Here is a 7,823-nt window from a genome sequence, read left to right on the forward strand (position 1 = left end):
CAACCAGATTACTTTTCTCCCAGCAAAGAACAGATTTTCAACAGAAAACAACAACAACACACACAACAAAACCAGACTACTCAAACAATTTGATTTCCTTTCGGCAACACAGTTTGAAGGGAGGAGGGAAATTTTTTTTTGGCTGACGCCGTCCAGTATCTCAGGCTGGCCCCATAAAAAATAAACACGTTAACATTTGTCAAATAATCACATAACCCTTTATAAAATACTTCACAGAAAGAGGGAACATAAATCACGCTGGACAAGACAAGACACAAAAGTACGTTCCTTTTTCTAGGCATTTACCTCTTCCAGTGCCCTGGAGGCAACTGGAAAAATTCTGGATCAGCACAGGATTCCACAATTCCTGCTCTTGCTTTTCACACTGACAATAAAATACCATTGGCTGAACCCTCTGTTACAGCCCCCGTTACCATTCCAACTCAGTGGCGTCCCACTGAGCCCCTTATCCATGGTGGCGTTGCTTCTGCCTTCTCCTCTTAGAAGGGCTTACCTCTAAGATCTGCCCCACCATTAAGGTCCCGTAATTCCTTTCCGCGGTTCCTTACCTCCAGCCCGTTGCTTCTCCTGGGTCGGTTTAAAAGTGGGACTCTGCAATTGCACTCACCCCCAGATGCTGTGTCTGCCAAGCTTGAGGACCAGCGAAATCGCCGGGTGCACCTGTCCTACAAAACTTCGACACCCGTCATCTGTGAGCAATTGACAACCAGATGTCCCATCTGGGGTGCCATAAATCTGTTGGATGTAAATATACACTCTCCTCTGTGACCAGATTTATTATCACAAAGTAGAGACGACGCCAGGTTTAAGAAGCAAAGGGAGAAAAAAGCTTTTTTTTATTTTGCCAGGCAAAAGAGGAAGACATTTCAGCCCTTTTCGGGTTTAAAAGTGAAAGTCTCCTAACAGACTCCGCCTAGTTTTCATATTTATACTTTTCCAGAGTTCTTTGTTCTAAGAGGATTTGAATATCTCCTCCTCTCAAATCCACCCTAACTCTGATCTCATTTTGTGGTCACATGGATATGATCTCATCTGTTATTTGGTGATATTTTGTACCAGATACGAAAGATCACCTGCTTTGTTCAGTTTAAGTTAGACAGGACTATTTTCTACTGACTTATATAAATAACCACAGCTTACAAATATAATAGAAAAATAACATTTTTCCAATATGCTAGAATTAAATTAATTAAAATCTTACACATCCCACATCTTCGCCACTGGTGGCAGGTTTTGGGGGCGGAGCCTGATGATGGCGGGGTTTGGGGAGGGGCTTCAATGCCGTGGAGTCCAATTGCCAAAGCGGCCTTTTTCTCCAGGGGAACTGATCTCTGTCGGCTGGAGATCAGTTGTAATAGCGGGACATCTCCAGCTGGTACCTGGAGGTTGGAGAACCAAAACAGCACAGAAACAATATAAGAAATGCTTAATTTTATAAGTGAGTAAAGTGCAAAAGTGACAATAAATATATACAATATAATACAACAAGATACAGGTAAGTAATATATCTCAATCCAGCATGTCAAGGACTTGGAAACCTCTCAAGTCCATTCGGATGTAAGTCCAATAAATCCAGTAGTTATATAGGAAGAATATTTCCTTTATGGGGATCAGTTGTATGTCTTTTCAGACTATATTTCAGTACGCTGGAAATCAAGCAACATTTGCAAAGCCACAATAAAGGATGACAGGACGTGTTGTCTAGATCATAATCAATCACGTTTCGCATATGGCTTCGTTGTGGCTTTGCAAATGTTGCTTGATTTCCAGCGTACTGAAATATAGTCTGAAAAGACATACAACTGATCCCCATATATTGTATGTATTTATTGTCACTTTTGCACTTTACTCACTTATAAAATTGAGCATTTCTTATATTGTTTCTGTGCTGTTTTGGTTCTCCAATACTTTTACAGCATTGAGCCTTCGTTTTTTCCATAGTACCCTATACACGACGCTAAAGTTGGTTCTGAGTTACGGGTTCCTTATTCTTCAGTCTGCAAACTAGGAACCAACTTCAGCCTTGCCGATCTCGTTAAATAAACCTGAGGATCGAGAGACAGCATGGTATAGTGGTTAAGAGCGGCGGACTCTAATCTGGAGAATCGGGTTCGATTCCCCACTCCTCCACGTGAAGCCTGCTGCGTGACCTCGGGCCGGTCACAGCTCTCTCAGAACTCTCTCAGCCCACCCGAAAGCTCATACCCTGCCAGAAATTTTGTTAGTCTTTAAGGTGCTACTGGACTCTTGCTCTTTTGTACTGCTAGTGACAGACTAAAAGGGAAGATGACTGGGGAAGGCTCTGGCAAACCGCCCTGTAAACGAAGTCTGCCTAGTAATCGTCGGGATGTGATGTCACCCCATGGGTCAGGAATGACCCGGTGCTTGCACAGGGGATTTTTACCTTTAGTCTAATCAAGTATCATAATAGCTAATAACAGCAGCAGTGAAAAAGAAAACCATTAAAAACTACTGTCAAAAAGAGAAGAGCATTGGATATCACCAGTGAAAAGCAATTAAGGGGAAGAATGATTGATGCCGGTAAAAGATTCATTATCACCAAAAGTATGGGACATAAAACTGGGTGCCTAAACCACCAACGAGCCGGCATTGGGAAGAGAGATAGGAAGCTCTAAGGTTAAGGCATTACTCTGAAGCAGATGCCAGGAGCTGTGAGAATTCTCTTAAAACAGCGGAGCAGGTTTCCACAGGAGGAGGTGATCCTTAAGGAGTATTGTGTGCATTCTGGAGGCCTCCCTTCAAAAAGGATGTAGACAGAATCGAGCGGGTGCAGAGGAGAGCGACGAGGAGGATCAAGGGCCTGGAGACCGAGCCCTACGAGGAAAGGCTGAGGGGGTTGGGAATGTTCAGTCTGGAGAAGAGGAGGTTGAGGGGGGACATGATTGCTCTCTCTTTTTTATATATATAAATTTTTTATTGTTTTTTCATACATTCGATACAATCAATTAACATTACCTTTCAATCTTTTCTAATTCTCAATTAAGACTAACATATATATATATATATAACAATTATCTTCCCCTGCTTTGACCACCTCTTCCTTCTTCTATCTCTAACTTATCTTCGTAATCCTCTTAGCAATTATTTTCTAATTCTTTATAAAAAAAAAATTGTAAAACCTTCTACAGTTATTAAAAAAGGAAGAAAAACAGAAACAAGAAAATTAACCTAGTCTAAGTTGTAACCTTTAACATTTTGCACATTAAGTTCATTTTTGCAACAAACAATCCACGCCTCCCACTCCTTAACAAATTCATCATTATCTTTTTGATTTATTAACTCAGTCAATTTTGCCGTTTCTGCTAGTTCAAACATTTTATGAATCCAATCAGTTCTGACGGTATTTCAGACATTTTCCATTTAGCTGCGTATACCATTCTCGCAGCTGTGGTGGCATAGAGTAAAAAAGTCCGTTGTGTTATAATGTGGTCCGGTATAATGCTTAACAACATCATCTGTGAAGTTTTAGGGATGTTTTGTTGTAGAATTAACCTTATGATTGCTCTCTTTAAGTATTTAAAGGGCTGTCGCTTAGAGGAGGGCAGGGAGCTGTTCCCGTTGGCAGCAGAGGACAGGACTGGCAAGAATGGGTTTAAATTGCAGGAGGAAAGGTACCGGCTGGATATTAGGGGATTTTTTTTTTTACAGTAAGAGTTGTTTGACAGTGGAATTGGCTTTCTAAGGAGGTGGTGAGCTCCCCCATCACTGGCAGTCTTGAAGCAGAGGTCGGACAAGCACTTGTCAGGGATGCTCTGGGCTGATCCTGCATTAAACAGGGGGTTGGACTAAATGTCCGGTATGGTCCCTTCCAATTCTATGATTCTAAGGGATCTTGGTGGTGGTGAGAAGTGCTGTCAAGTCACAGCTGATTTATGGCGACCCTGTAGGGTTTTCAAGGCAAGAGACGTTTGGAGGTGTTTTGCCATTGCCTGCCTCCATGTGGGCTGAGAGACTAGGATCTGGAAGACCTGGGTTCAAATCCCCAGTGCGCCATGACTCTGTTTCTGAGTGACCTTGGGGCAGTCATACTTTCAGCCTAGCCTACCTCACAGGGCTGTGGGTGAAAGAATAAAATGGAGGAGAGAATAACGTTGTAAGCTGCTTGAGGTCCACACTGGTAAGAAAAGTGGGGTTATACGTAAATAAACTGAGCGGCTTAATATGCTGCAGTCTTCAATTTGCCTGTGATCCAGGCAGTGGGTTTTGTAGAACAATTAAGCTCTCCTCTGCAATAATGCTTTCACAAAATAAAATAAAAACAGGAGGTTCTGGAGCTGTTGCCTGTTTTCTTGGAAAGTGTGTTTACTGTCAGATGCGTTAATCTGGAGAACCAGGTTCGATTCCCCACTCCTCCACATGAGCGGTGGACTCTAATCTGGAGGACCGGGTTGGTTTCCCCACTCCTACACATGAAGCCAGCTGGGTGACCTTGGGCCAGTCTCGGTCCTCTCTGAACTCTCTCAGCCCCACCTACCTCACAAGGGTCCTGTTAAGGGGAGAGAAAGGGAAGGTGATTGCAAGCCGGTTTGAGACTCCTTAAAGGTAGAGAAAATTGGGGTATAAAAACCAAGTCTTCTTCTTCTTGCTGGTCTGTAAGGTGCTACTAGACTAGACTCTTGCTTTCCTATGTCTAGTGTACTAGATGAACCACTCCCCAACGCCAGCTTACTGGGTGAGGGAAAGACTCTTTGCAAAGGCTGAGGAGAGGCATTCCTTTTGACAAGCCACCTGTATGTGTCAAGAAAAAAAGTCCTCATATCAATATCCCAATTATGTATGTATTCGAGAGCTGAGCCACTGGTGGGGAGTCCAAGTGCAAAGAAAATCCTTTCTTTCTCTAAATTTATCTAATCCTAAACCTTCTAAAATACAGGAGAAGGGATGATGTTACTATGTGCGCTCAAGAAGAAGAAATGGTTTTTATACGCCGACTTTCTCTACCCGTTAAGGAGAATCAAACCGGCTTGCAATCTCGTTCCCTTTCCCTCCCCACAACAAACACCCTGTGAGGCAGGTGGTGCTGAGAGTTTGGAGAGAACTGTGACTGGCCCAAGGTCACCCAGCTGGCTTCATTTGAAGGAGTGGGGAAATCAACCCAGTTCACTAGATTAGAGTCCACCACATTTAACCACTACACCACACTAGATTAGAGTCCACAACTCTCTTGTACACTAGACCCACACCTTTGTGAATGGTCTGATCACTTGAATGAAAATTCCTTCTGGGAAAGGCAAGTGAGAACCTCTCCATCATCTCTCACACCTGTCTAATGCAGATGCAGGATGGGTTGCCAGCTCCAGGTTGGGAAATTCCTAGAGATTTTAAAGTGGAGCCTGGGGAGAGTGGGGTTTAGGGGGCGAGGGACCTCAGTGGGGGTACAATGGCATAGAATCCACCCTCCAAAGCAGCCAGTTTCTCCAGATCTATGTCATTTAGAGATCAGTTGTAATTCTGGGAGATCTGCAGGTAGAGTTGCCAGCTCCGGGTTGGGATTTTTGGGGCCGAGCCTGAGGAGGGCGGGGTTTGGGAAAGGGGGGACTTCAATGCCATAGAGTCCAATTGCCAAAGTGGCCATTTTCTCCAGGGGAATTGATCTCTATCGCCTGGAGAGCAGTTGTAATAACGGGAGATCTCCAGCCACCACCTGGGGGTTGGCAACCCTATCTCCAGGTCACACCTGAAAGGTTGGCAACCTTAAGGTTAGGACGGTTTTAACAGCCAGCTACCAGGAATCCACACATACACACTAATTTCTAATGGAACTTTAAAAGCGATTTTTAAAAAGAGTTAGTATTGAAGAAAGCTGATAGGAAGAAAGTAGATGCCTTTGAAATGTGGTGTCGGAGGAGAGTGTTACGGATACCTTGGACTGCCAAAAAAAACAAACCAGTGAGTTCTAGATCAAATCAAGCCTGAACTGACCCTAGAAGCTAAAATGACTAAACTGAGGCTGCCGTACTTTGGTCACATTATGAGAAGACGAGAGTCACTGGAAAAGACAGTCATGCTAGGAAAAGTCGAGGGCAGCAGGGAAAGAGGAAGACCCAACAAGAGATGAATGGACTCCATCAAGGAAGCCAAGGCCCTCAGTTTGCAAGATCTGAGCAAGGCTGTTAAAGGCAGGACATTTTTTTTAAATAGAATGTTTATTGACAGAAAAAGAAAAAAAATTTAAAATAAAAAAATTTACAGAAAAAAAATTATAGAATTAAAAGTCCCCTTCCCTCCCTCGCGATATGTGCCCCCCCCCAATTGTGACTTCCGGAGAAGTATCCCTTAACTTTATATCATCCACTATATATTTGGTATCCCTTTGTTACAATATTTTATTCACAACTCTTTCACAACCTTCATAAAATCAATCTTTGCCGAGTTAGCACTAGTGTACAAAGACCTTATGCTTTATGCCAATCTCTTTTAAACTCTTCTACATCAAAGACAGGACGCTCTATATATGTATGTGTTAATTTTTTTTTATTTTCTTTTATTATGTATAATTTTTTTCTTTTCTTTTTTGGATTTATTATAAAAAACTAATAAAAATTATTAAAAAAAAAAGACAGGACGTTTTGGAGGACACTGATTCATAGGGTCGCCATGCGTCAGAAGTGACTTGAGGCACTTAACACACACACATTTAAGGTGACACGTGTCTCTGTGTTCATATGTCCTTTGAAATGCATCTCCCTGCAAATCCTTTTTTTAAAAAACAAAATTATTTCTAGCAGTTAAAAACAGCATAATTTGAAAGTTGATGCAAGGGGCGAGCTAAATTGCAAGAGACACTTTAAAACACGTTGCGAAAGCTGGAAAAGGAGCGAAGTGTTCCGCATGCGCACCCAGCACTTCCCTCGTGCGCGTGGTTGAGGGTTAGTCACGGATAGGAAACCCGACGGGGAACCCCCGAGCCGGCTCGGCGACCTTGTTTCCCAACCTGTTCGCTCCCACGCCTGGGAAGCCTCTCGGCCAATCCGAGAAGACCGGCCCCCTCCGCAGCCAATCGCAAAACAGAGCCGCACCTCCGAACGAATCAGAGACCGCAAACTACTTTTGTCCGTCCTATCAGAACGGGTTCTGCGGCTGAGGCAGCCAGGCGTTCCCGCCTCCTCTCTGCCTTCCTTCCCTCCCCCCCCCCCACAGTACGGTATCGGGGAGGAGGGCCATCGACAGGAGGCGGGACCTACTTTGATTGGCAGCGAGGGCCTCGGCCACTCCGGGACGCACTTCCGCCGCGGCCCAGCCAACGAGCTGGAGGTCACGTGCCCCCGAGCCAACCGGGAGCGGCGCGGTTGCCACGGCCCGCCTAGGGTCCGCCTCCGCCCTGTTGCTAAGAGGGGTGGCAACGGAAGCCGAGCTCGCCGGGGTCAGAGGCCGGCAGTGTTGATGTTGACACTAGGCCGGGCCCCGCTGACGGGCCGTAGCCGACGCCGCCGTCAGGAGACACCCCCCCCCTTCCTCTCCTCGAAAGGCCTCCAAGGGGAGAGAGAAGGGAAAGGGACTACCTCAGGACAGCCGCTTGTCTCAGGCGCCTCCCCGGACGGATAGATTGATTCCCCGTCTCTTCCGCCTCCCCGCTGAGCTGAGGGGGTGAACGCCGGGCGTTGCGATCGGCCCTGTCATCCGGGCATTTTTGGCTCCTGGCCCCTTTTCTGGAGGGGCTTCCCCTCCTTCGCCTCGCCGTTCCTCCCCCCCCCCACTTAGCCCTCTTCATCCGGGTACTCGGGTTGGCTCCTTAGCCTCCCTCATCCGGGCAACCGGCGCGTCCCTTAGCCCTCTTCATC

This window comes from Euleptes europaea, chromosome 1 (assembly GCF_029931775.1).
Source record: "Euleptes europaea isolate rEulEur1 chromosome 1, rEulEur1.hap1, whole genome shotgun sequence".
In the NCBI taxonomy this organism is placed as follows: Eukaryota; Metazoa; Chordata; class Lepidosauria; order Squamata; family Sphaerodactylidae; genus Euleptes; species Euleptes europaea.